The sequence below is a fragment of the Gekko japonicus genome, unplaced genomic scaffold (assembly GCF_001447785.1).
Source record: "Gekko japonicus isolate JY-2015 unplaced genomic scaffold, Gekko_japonicus_V1.1 scaffold158, whole genome shotgun sequence".
Classification (NCBI taxonomy): Eukaryota; Metazoa; Chordata; class Lepidosauria; order Squamata; family Gekkonidae; genus Gekko; species Gekko japonicus.
In genome coordinates this window covers 131825-144289 of record NW_015170279.1, presented here as the reverse complement: position 1 = coordinate 144289, position 12465 = coordinate 131825, and the positions used below count along the sequence as shown (strand labels likewise).

The window sequence follows — 12465 nt, the reverse complement described above, 5'->3', positions numbered from 1 at the left end:
GTCAATTTCCCACTACTTGCTGCGCAGCTGCATTTTGACCCGCAGCTTCATCTGATGTCCCCCACGTCTTTTCGATCCTCAAAAAACAGGATCGAAAAGACGCGGGGGAAATCGGGGGAAGCTGCGGGTCAAAATGCAGCCACGCAGCAAGTAGTGGGAAAATGACACATGCAATCGGGGGGGGGGGGAAGGAAGAGCAAGGGTGGAGCAGCGGCTCGTGGGAAATCCGTCCCAATCTTTACCAAACTTGGAAGGCAGGTAGAGGAGACTCAGCTGGAGATCCCCTGTGAATTTGGTGCCTCTAGAATGTCGGGGGGACATTCTACTATGTCACAAACTGAACTGGTTGGTTTGGCAGCTAAAAATTTACGACGGTTCATGGTTTGTGAACCAGGCATGCCACTGTCGCGCTCTCCCTTGGACTCTGGTGCGGCGCCCCCAGTGGCCGTGGTCTCAGGGTTTGCAACCTGACCCTGGTGAGGGAGACGGCCCTTGGAGCGGTAGGGTCCAAAAAGGGAGAGGGAGTGAGGGGCCTCAGACAGGCAGGAGACAGGGTTAACGTCACCTGGAGAGTCCCTCTGCCAGTACGCTATGGAATTCCTTCTCTCTCTTTTCCATCTCTCGTCTCTCTCTCTCTCTTGGTCAGCGTCCCACTCTGTTCCACAGCGTACTCCTCCTCCCCGGCCCCTTCTCCACCCTGCCTTTTATCTCCCCGCCCCGCTCCCAGGACCGCCCATCTGCCCTCTGACTTGGGCCACGCCCTCCTATATCTGCTGGGATGCTGGTGGAGCGTCTCCAGGGCGAGTGCTGATGCACTGGCGGTGGCCCTGGTGGGCTCTGGGCTGCGCTGCCGCTGATCTGCAACGGTACCTGCTGCTTTGCGCCCGCTCCTGGCTTGTAGGAAAAACAGCCGCCACCCCTCTTCTCTTCCATGATGCTGCCTCTTGGACCCCGAAGTCCTGTTTCCGGGCCCGGCCGACTGAGCCGGACCAGGGAGGAGCCCCCGCTCCCGACTCTCTCCCCGGACTGTTGGCCTTTGTCTCGCTTGGTGAGTCATGCCTAGGGGGTCTTCTGGGGTCTGTCGAGGTCCCCAGCGCCCAGTCAGCACGTCCCGCGACCTCCGGGGCAGGACAGCCACAACCCACAAACAGAGCTGCATTTTCCTGGTTCGTACCCATCCCTACTTACCAGCATTCCTCCCAATATGTATGGCCATCAAGTTGTGTGAAGAAGAGCAATGCACATATTTACTATCCCTTGGTATACACAAATGAAAAGCCTGACAACTCCAGCAATCAGTTTGTGTGTATCTAGGCTGCACGTGTGATGTCATCCATGGTTTCGCGAAGAGTCAGACTCGACTGTCCGACTGAACAACAGGCATGGTAAATGTGAGCATTACCTCTGTTTATGCAATATGGTTACTATATGTACCGGGAAATCGGTGGTACCATTATATGCAATGTCATGGTGGGCTCCCAGTATGTGCTCTATTGTAATGTCTGAAAAGCACAGAAGCACCCTAACTTGCAGGCAGCACCTCCCCCACCCTACCCAGACACTGACTTTATGTAAAATTTGTATCCCGCTTTCAAAACATTCAAAGCAGCTTATGAACAGAACTAAAAAAATCTACAGAAAACCAATGAAATCAAGTTTTTTTAAAAATTCAATTTTTAAAGATGTTCGTAACGAATTCCAGAATTGTTTGCTGCCAGAAGCCAGCCCAAGCCAAAAATGCAATGAATTTGATTTGGGACTCCACCAAGATAAGCACAACAGAACAAAGTCAATTTGCACCATTTACAAAAGTGAACTAAAGTGTCAGCAAGCTGCCATTCTGTTTTCTGTGACCTCTGTGTACATATCCTTTCCCTGTTACACCCGGCTTGGTTTCTATCATCCTGCTCTTGCTTTGGAATGCTTAAGATAACTGGTGGAGGTTGTGTTGTGATGGAAGGCCTGCCGGGAATGTTGGACGTTAGAATGGCCAATTTCCTGGACGCACACGCCGCGCAGTTGCAAGTTGCTCCTGCACCGGGATTTCCCGCGCCGCCGATGCCTGCTCAGCCGCTGCAAGCACCGGGAGTTCCCGCGCAGCAGGTACCTGTCCAGCAGCCGGTGAGACCGCCTCCGCCAGTGCCTGCGCAGCCGCCGATGCCAGGGGGTCCGCCGGTGCCGGGTCTGCCGCCGCCGCTGAGGCCAATACCAGCAGGGCCACCGGTTGTACCGGGTTTCCCTCCCAGGGGAGCTCCGGGGCAGCTGGGCCCGTTGGTGAGGCCTCCACGACCCAGACCCAAGGATCTGCTGGAGGCTACCTTCGACGGCAACCCGGATGAACTCGCTTTCTTCACGGTGAGGGTGCATAAATTCGTAGAAGAGAGTCGACACCTGTTCCGAAATGAAGCTGGTCTCATTGATGTCATCTCGGCAAGACTGAAAGGAGACGCCGCCACATGGTATGTTGGACTGCACAACGACCGCGGTCCGGAACTTTTGAATTTGCGAGCATTCATGTGGGCGCTGAGGGCGAGATTCGAAGATGTCAACGCGAGTCAAAGAGCTAAAGCGTTCCTCCGGACCTACCGCCAGAACAAGAAGTCGGTTCGCGAGTACACTCTGGAATTCCACAAGCAAGCAGCTAAGCTCCGAGACTACCCTGATCATATATTGGCTGAGATGTATCGCTTGGGTCTCAACGCAGAAATCCGAGAAACGGTTCTGAAAACTGTCAACCCTGTCTCCCTGATGGCCTGGACCCAAGAAGCTGAAAATGCAGAAGACCGGCTCACCACCATCAAACTCGACCTGGCTGCTACGACCAACAGACCCGCCGCTGTCGGTGCCTCTAAACCCAAGACTCAACGCCTGTCGGAATCGGCAAGGGAACTACGGATGAAGATGGGGCTCTGTCTCAAGTGCGGGGAGAAGGGGCATTTCGCTGTGGATTGTGGCAGCCGTCAAGTCAAAGACAAGCCGCCTACCCCAAGCCCGAAGACACCGCTGTCGGGGAAGAAGGGGATGGCTAAACCGCGTTTCTCCAAAGCTCTGCAGGCAGCCCAAGGTTCGGGGGAAAATGAACCGGCTGCCGCCGAGTCCGAAGAAGAGCTGGTGGCTGAAACGGCGGAAAACGACAACGGCCTGTTGTGAGAGGCGCAAAACGACAAGGCCATTCTAATGCTGCGCCCAAGGTGGTGAGAGAAACCCCTTCCCTATTTTTCGTGACTGTCTCCTTAATGAATCCGCTCCTAGGAACCCACGTTAGGGTAAGAGCGTTGATTGATTCTGGGTGTGGGAGGGATCTCATCAGCCCTAGAGTGTTAGTTGCACTGGAAGCGGGGATAGTCCCCTTGAAGTCCCCCATCATTTTTACTCAGATGGATGGGGCACCCATGGAACCTTGTACGCACGAGACTATGGCTTTGCGGTTGGGGGCGGGAGATCATTGGGAATCCAGGTCCTTCATTGTCACCCCTAAATCGCAGTTCGACTTAGTACTGGGGAGTCCCTGGTTGTTTACCCATGACCCTTACATCTTGTGGGAAGAAGGGGTTGTCAAATTTGTGTCGGCTAAGTGTGTGGATCACTGCTGGGTGGATTCGTGGGGGGACCAGCCGACCACACAGTTCCCCTGCGGCACTTTGCAACCGGAAGAGTTAGCTTCTTTGCCTCGAGAGTATAGAGACTTGGCAAAGGTGTTTGGCGAAGAGGAAGCTAACGAATTGCCCCCTCATCGCTCGACTGACTGTGCTATTGAACTTTTGCCTGACTGTAAATTACCCAAAGGTAAAATTTATGCGATGGGGCCGGCTGAAAAAGTCGAACTGCGGAACTTTATTGATAAAAACCTAGCCCGAGGTTTCATTCGCCCGGCTTCCTCCCCTTTCGCCGCGCCTGTACTTTTCCGAAAGAAGAAGGACGGGGGGCTTAGGTTGTGCACTGACTATAGGGGTTTGAACGCTGTTTCTTTGTCCAATGCTTACCCCCTCCCATTAATTAAGGACTTGGTAGCTGAGGCCACCAAGGGCAAGATCTTCTCGAAACTTGACCTCCGGGATGCATATTTCCGTGTGCGCATCCGGGAGGGGGATGAAAGTAAGACTGCATTTAATACCCCTTTGGGGCAGTTTGAGTACCTCGTTATGCCCTTCGGCCTTCAAGGGGCTCCGGGGGTCTTCATGAACCTAATCAATGAGGTCCTACATGAGTTTCTATTCAAAGGAGTGGTCCTTTACCTTGATGATGTGTTGCTGTACTCTCAGGACCTCCAGTCGCATATTAAATTGGTGCGCCAGGTCCTTAAGCGACTTTATGAACACCACTTGTTTGCTAAGCTGTCAAAATGTGAATTCCACAAGACATGCATTGACTTTTTGGGATACCGCATCTCTGGGGGGAAGGTTGAAATGGACCCTGCTAAAATTCAGGCTGTACTTGACTGGGAGCCCCCCAGGACCCGCAAACAATTGCAAATGTTCCTCGGATTTGCCAATTTTTACAGAAATTTCATCCAGAATTTCGCGCAAATTGCCCTTCCCCTGACTGAGTTGCTAAAGACCAAAGGGAAGGGTTTTGATGCTACGAAACCTGGCGCCCCGCTTAAATGGTCCCCTGCTTGCGCAGAGGCTTTTGAGAAACTTAAACTGATGTTCACCTCCGAGCCGGTGCTGGCGCGCCCTGATGAATCTAAGAAGTTTATTGTCCAAACTGATGCCTCGGATGTGGCTATGGGGGCCGCTATTTTGCAAGAAGGGGAAGATGGTCGGTTACATCCCCTGGCATTTGTGTCTAAAAAGTTTTCTGATGCCGAACGAAACTGGGGGATTTGGGAAAAGGAAGCGTCAGCGATCCGGCTGGCTCTCTCCACTTGGAGGCAGTGGCTGGAGGGGGCGCAACTGCCGTTTGAAGTCTGGACTGATCATAAGAATCTGGAGATGCTGAAATCCCCCCGTTCTCTCAACGCTAAGCAACTTCGTTGGGCGGACTTCTTCGCTAAGTTTCGATTCACACTTCGTCATTTCCCGGGGGCGGCTAATTCCCTGGCTGACGCGCTTTCACGCCTCCCACAACATGACAGTCAGCGTGAGATCATCATGGACTCTGTTTTTTCCCCCTCCCATCTGGGGGGGGCCGTGGTCACCCGGGCGCAAGCGCGAACGATTCCACACTCTGATGAGACTTCGCCTTCCCTGTTCCCTGTGGGAGGGGGGGCCTGGGTCCAGAAATATCTTTCTGCTTTTACTGCTGAGGATGATGCCTCCCTTAAGACATTACCTGATTGTGTCCGTAGCCCTGAAGGTCTGATTTATTCTGGAGACAAATTGTATGTGCCTATTTCGATGAGGAGGGAGGTGATGGAGTCTGCTCACGGTTCGAAACTGGCAGGGCATTGGAGTTTCGTTAAATCTTTGCAACTCATCCGCAGACAATTCTGGTGGCCACAAATGCGCAAAGACCTCTTGATGTTTGTTAGGTCCTGCCAAACCTGTGCCTTAACTAAACCCAGGATGGGCAAGCCTCCTGGTTTACTGCAGCCACTCCCTACTCCGTCGAGACCATGGGAAGTGGTGTCCATGGACTTTATTACTGACCTCCCTGCGAGCAAAGGGAACACTGTTATTTGGGTGGTTGTTGATTTGTTTTCTAAGCAAGCTCATTTTGTGCCTTTTCCTTCCTTGCCTACAGCTCAGAGGTTGGCGAAATCGTTTATGTCCCACGTGGTGAAAATTCATCAATTACCTGCTAAGTTAATTTCTGACAGGGGGACCCAATTTGTTTCTAAATTTTGGAGGGAACTTCTTTCCATTTTAGGGGTCGAACAAGGGCTCAGCAGCGCGTATCATCCTGAAACTGACGGACAAACGGAAAGGGTTAATCAGACTCTGGAACAATACCTGCGTTGTTTTACTAATTATCAACAGAATGATTGGTGTGAATTATTGCCTCTTGCTGAATATTGTTATAACAATACGGTCCATAGCTCCACAGGCATGTCTCCTTATAAAGCTGTATCTGGTTACGACAGTCCCCCCCTCCCTTTCTTGGAGGGGATGGGCCAACGTCCTGTGGGGGATGCTGATACATGGTGTATGTCCTTGCAAAAAGCATGGCCTCTGCTATGCCAAACACTTGACGCAGCCAAGGCTGCTTACAAGACCCAGGCAGACAAGGGTAGGGTGGTGGGGTTTGATCTGAAACCTGGGGATCTTGTGTATGTCTCGACCAAGAACATTAAGATGCTGCGGCCTAGCAGGAAATTGGGGTGGAAGTTCATAGGTCCATTCAAAGTGCGTAAAGTCATAAATGATGTGGCAGTTGATGTTGTTTTGCCTAAGAATTTACGTGCCTTGCATTCTGTCTTTCACATGAGTCTATTGAAGAAGGATCCTGGACCGTCTCCTTGGAGACCAGCGACTACTCCTCCTCCACCTGTCATATTGGAAGGGGATGAACATTTTGAAATAGCTGATATCCTTGATTGTAAAGTGAAACGTGGTAAACTCTGGTACCTTATCGAATGGGTTGATTTCGGTCCCCAGCACCGCGAATGGGTGGAAGAAGGGGATATTCGGGCCCCTTACCTGATCCGTAGTTTCCACAGAAGGTTCCCGGACAAACCGGGAGGTCTCCCGCCCAGCCCGGGAGATCTCCCGCCCGGCCCGGGAGGTGTGTTGTAAGTGTATTTTAAGGGGGGCAGTATGTCAGCAAGCTGCCATTCTGTTTTCTGTGACCTCTGTGTACATATCCTTTCCCTGTTGCACCCGGCTTGGTTTCTATCATCCTGCTCTTGCTTTGGAATGCTTAAGATAACTGCTGGAGGTTGTGTGGGGGAGAAGATGCTGTAATGCTTGCCTATTGATTTTCCCATGAGTACTGCACCTGTGTTTTGTCTGATGTTCTGCCTGGTTCCCACGTACTGGGCGCGCAACCGTTTCATTAGCCCGCCAGCGGGAAAGCTCTCCATTGGATCTGTATCTATTTGAAGTTCCGTTATTATGCTTGACCTAACTGTGTATCCCCAGTTCTAACAAAGAACGTGTTTGAGTATGTCTTCAACGCTTTGAAATAAATTTTGCTTTTCTTGAAAACGTGGATTTATTCTCGATGCTTGGGGATCCAACATAAAGATGGCATCTTGGGCCCATCCTCAGGCAGATGCCAGATGCAATGTATGGGTTAACCTAGGATTTACTAATTAAAGCTGAACGGTGCCACTTATTAATCTTACACCCCTCCCCTTATGGTGGGTTCTCATAAAGGCTGCACAAATGAGTATGACATCCTGGCTCCAAGCTCCGTGTGGCTACAGACCACGCCTTGTTTTTCCTTGCATCGGATTTTGCACATGCTGTCCGTCAGCTGTTCAATATGAGGGTTCCAGTGACAATAACCAGCCTTGGGACCATTCAGCCACGAGTAGCTAGCTTGGGTGCTTGCCCCCCATCTTTGGATACCTCAAGATGCCTGACCACTTTCCCATTTTATTACAAAGGACAAGAAAAGGAGATTTGGAAGGCTACCTGGAGAGTCATTCAGCATTGGATGAAGATGGGTAGCCGTGTCAGTCTGTCTGTAGCAGTAGAAAAGAGCAAGAGTCCAGTAGCGCCTTAAAGACTAACAGAATATGTGACAGGGTGTATGAGCTTTCGTGAGACACTGCTCATTTCTTCAGATACTGCTAGAAGGATCGGCTATCCTGTCCCAGGGATCATGTCCTTCCCTGATAAGTACCCCTATCCCACTTGTGGCTTCCTCTACCCTAAGGAACAAACTGGAAGAGGAGACAGTTGCAGTTAACCGTGGCTGATGGGTAACTGGATGACGTCAGTGACCTTGATTAGTCCCACAGCATCATTTTGGAAACTTGCTTCCTGTTCCTAGATTTCTCTCAAGTTGTGTCTCAGACAGTTTGTGTAGGACAAATACCATTCTCAGGAATCTGAATTATGTGGCCCAAAGTCATCACGTTTGACGGGCTGGGTTTTCTCTTTGCATTGTTCTGGAACACACGTGCCTTGACCGTATTCTGCTTTGGGGATATGACCACCGTTACTCAAAATCTTATCCTCTTTGTTTATTTCTCGTGACTTTTCGTGCAACACCTCCGGGAACGTACACCCCTCTCAGGCTTTGCAAATGTCGTTTCCCAGCCGAGGGAAGCAATTGAGTGCTACCTAACAGCTGCTTACCCTCATCCAATTTCCCGGGCAGTGCCGAGCTCGGATTGCTTTTAAGCGGCCACACTAGCCAACATATTTAATTGAAGAAGATGCCTAATTAAATGTTGCCTCCGACAGCAAGACACGGGGAGATGGAGATGGGAGGAGACGAGGGGGATGAGAGGAGGCAGTGAGGAAGGCTGGGGTGGGGGATGAGAAGAAGGGGAAGACTAATTATACCAAAGGAAGGTCTGTGGGTCAGCAACTCTTTGGTAATTAAAGTACAACTTGAAAGGAGTTTGCTTATGCTTGTTTCTTTCCCTCAGCCCGGGCCGGCTTCTGAAGATAACAAGACACACACACCCCGCCCTTGATTTTTTTGCCGCAAGGCCAGTCCCCAAGGCACAGCCCTGCTGTGTTAATTTCTCCACTAATTACATTTTTAATGAGCTGTCCTCTGTGCGCAGCAGGCAGAGCATTTCGAGATGTGTTCCTGTGGGGAAGCCTCGGCCTCGGCCCAGGCCAAGGGGTGTGGATACAGGTGCTGAAGAGGTTGGGGGGGCCCTCCAGGTTTGTGAATGCCGGCTGTGGGGGAGGAGGGCCAAAGGGTGGTCAGAAATGCTGAGTGACTCTGGAGAGAGTTCAGGGGCTGCTGTGTACTCGGTCCACAGAGCTCCCCCCCCCCCCGAGCTTCAGTCACTCGTGGCTCACGAGCATTTCAAAACCTGGATCTTGCAATCCTAAGGCAGCGGGATAGTGAAAGGCAAACTATCTGGGGTCACTAGGCAGGGCTACCCAGGCTGTCATAATGCATCAGTGAGAGGGGAAAACTGCATCACTGACTCCATGGTGTCATTTCCAGGCAAACCCCGGAAGTGACATCACACCCAGGCAGTGATATTCCGGGAAACTCACACATCTCTATGGTCTTTACAGGTTTTTTTTCCTCCTGTCATTGCCCTGATCAGCAGTGGGCAATTGGATGCAGTGATGGTGGTTTGCCCACACTGCCTGGAAACAGGCAACCCTACCTTTGGGCTCTCTGCAGACTTATTCACGGTTCGCTGTACACATGGTACAGAATGAGGTGGAAATGCAGCAGCAGAGACCACGAGACTGGAGTTTGTCACTTCAGACAGCTGGGCAATCACAGAGTCCTTAAGTTTCTGCACACAGAAAATGAGTGTAACAACAAGCCGGATGAGGTAGAGGAGGGGTGTAGAACTCATTTGTTACAAGGGCCAGATAGAACATAAATGCCACTTTGTCGGGCTGGGCCAGGTGTACTATAAAACGAAACACGAGGTACTGGAGATATAAACTTTATAAAGGTGATTTCAGATGCCAAATAGCAATAGCAGGTGAATAACAACAGCAGGCTTGATTGTATTAGGTGTGATACGCAGAGGGGTAATAGGCATGGAGCTACCTCATTGGTAATGAGACAGTAAACCTAGGTCTCAATTCAGTCCAGGAGGATGCAAAGAATAAATGGACATAAGTCTGACATTAGAGACCACAACATTAAAAAACAGTGGGGGGACATTTAACCTTCCAGGACACCGCTGACTTAAAAGTAGCAGTTATCTTATAAAGGAATTTCAAAGTGAGATTAGAGAGAGAGACTGCTGAACTGCAACTGATAATGAAGCTCAATGCATCCTCCATGGCTGAACTGAGACCTAGGTTTCCTGTCTTATTACCAATGCCTGCTATTGTCATTTGGCATCTGAAATCACTCCACTCTCCAAGATATAAGGATCAATGGACTCAAATTCTAGCTGCATCTGAAGAAGTGAGCATTGACTCACGAAAGCTCATGCCCTGGCACTAGTTTTGTTAGGTGCTACTGGACTCTTGCTCCTTTTTACTAATAAAGCTTGCAAGCTGTACTGTTAGGTTTCTTTCCCCCCCCCCCTTCATCTGCTTAAACTGGAGAGGGGATCTCTCCAAGTGAAATAACATGTTGATTTCAGACTGGGCAAAATCCACTCAAGTGTTGGTGACGATAATGAAACGGTTGAAAAAGCAAAGGGGGAGTGAAGAAAGGCAGCCACCGAGGTGGGAGGGGAGAAAGGAAGATGTGTTGAACTGGAACATATGGAACCATCAATATATTTTAAATACTTAGCCATCTACTTCCATTATTAAACAACAGAATCCAATGGAATAGGATAATTAAACAATGGAAGCCAATCCAAGTGTTCTAATTCCTAATCAGGGTCTTTTGGAAAGAAAATGAAATCCCACATAGGCACAGGGAAATCTAAACTAAAAAAAAAAAGGTTCAGAATAAGCCAAAATAATTTCCTTTTAATTCTTCTTTCCCCTTATCCCAACCTTTCCTTCCTTTTAACACACATACACCCGTACATGTGTGTGTGAGAGAGAGACAGACAGTCAGAGAGATATCAACTCTCAAAGGAAACAGCAGAGCACAGTGATCTCAGTGTAAATTGTGCTTGTCAGAAGAATCCATTTACCCACCCTCCCTCTCCCCCTCCCTCTGAAGAAGAGGTGTAGGAAAGCTTATCCATGAAATAAAACATTGCTGGTCTTAAAGGAGCCACAGGATTCAGACTTTGCTCTCTCTCTCCTGGGTGGGGCTCTCTCTTGCTCTTTGCTTCCCCCCCCTTCCTCCCATAGGAGGAGCCCTCAGCTAATGGAGAGAAGGGAGGTTTGGAAGGAAGCAGGAAGGAGGTTTGGAAGGAGGCAGGAAACAGCAGAGGGAGCTGGACAAAACAGAGCTGCAATGCAGCAGCAGCCCCAGAGAAGGAAGCAGGAAGGAGCCAGCTGCTTGCGAGTCAGATCTGAGCCCTGCAGGGGCCGGATCCAACCCGGGGGCTCTATTTTTGACACCCATGGGCTACCGCCTCTCTCCCTCTTGTGCTAGTTTCATTTTGTGTAACCCATCACTACATATAAGACTCTCCAGCAGGACAAATAAGGGGCTCTCTGGGGCTGTATCAGGGCAGGAAAACAGTGTGGGAGGAATGGCTTAAGCCCCTCCTCTCCCTGTGTACACGGTCCCAATCTGAATCAGACCTACATTTATCTGGAAACTAGGTTTCAAGTACAGAGTTTGCTGAGCAGATCTGTCAAAAGGACCCACAGCGGACACGAGGGCTTTACAAAATGTCAATCAGCCCTAAGGCAATCATCGGCTAAAAATGAGCATTAAGTACCACCTCTGTTTTGCCACCTTGATCTCTCTTTTTGTTTTCAGCCTTCCGGTGACTGTTTATGTAAGCCAGAGATGGCTGACTTCTTTATTCTTTGGAGCCATTCTGTTCTCCAGACACACTCCTGATGTCAGAAGAGTTTGACCCCATCACAAATGGTCAAGATTCTATAAAAATCTTGGCATCTCCTACCATTCTGAGATGGTACGGGAGGGTGGGGGAGGGAGGGAGGGGGGAGAGAGAGAGAGAGAGGGAGAGAGAGAGAATAGGCAGCTGTCCCTTACCTTTCCAGAAGGTGTACCAGACAGTAACAGTATGACAGCTATACAGACATAAAGTCTCATGTTTCCTTTTCTTTAAAATTAAATGGTGAGTGCTTGTTGTTTAATCCCACCTTGATTAAAATTTGCTGGGATTACCAAAGTGGTGTTATGTGTGTATGTGTTTCACAAATTAAAGTGCTTCAGGGACAGCTACATTACACAAGCCACCAGTTGATCATGTCTGCTGCAAGCAATAGCTTTCTGTGCAGTTATTAGGCATGCTCCTTTAGGAGTGTGATCTTTCATTCATCAAGATATGAGGCTGACGCAGCTCCTTGCACCCCCCCCCCTTGTTTGGGAGAACACAGGAGACCGCAGTCCCTTTGAATTGCATTTACTTCAATGTGCTCGGCTCCCAACCCCTTTAAAGTGCATCTCTCCTCTTCAAAAGTGATTATGGGGTGAAAAACAGAACCTCTTTGCTCAGCATTTCTGCTTCCCCCCCTTCCCCCAAGAGTAATGCCTGATCTGCTTATTTTGGTGAATAAAATCAAGCTTTATTGCTTTTTTTAAACAAAAAAAAATTACAGTCTGCTGGGAGGAGCTAGCAAAGCTCAAGGAGAATAAATTGGCTGACTTCCTTTCTCACGCATCACTGGCGGAACGGTTGCTTTAATTATTTAAATGTTATTGCATCCTCACCCTATCTGTATCACCCTAATGTTGAATCCAAATAACTTTCCTCGAGAGAAAGGTATCCGAGGGACAAATGGCAACTGAATCACATTTCTCAGAAGGCATTTCCTATCACGGTTTATTAAATTTCTTGGCCGCTTCCCAACGCAGAACTGCTGCAGTAGT

General features: G+C 49.6%; 1 protein-coding gene across 1 annotated transcript in view; it reads right to left on the bottom strand.

Moving 5' to 3' along the window:
* Positions 1 to 12465, bottom strand: part of ASTN1 (astrotactin 1) — a 179069-nt gene that overhangs the window by 47948 nt on the left and 118656 nt on the right. The window lies entirely within an intron of this gene.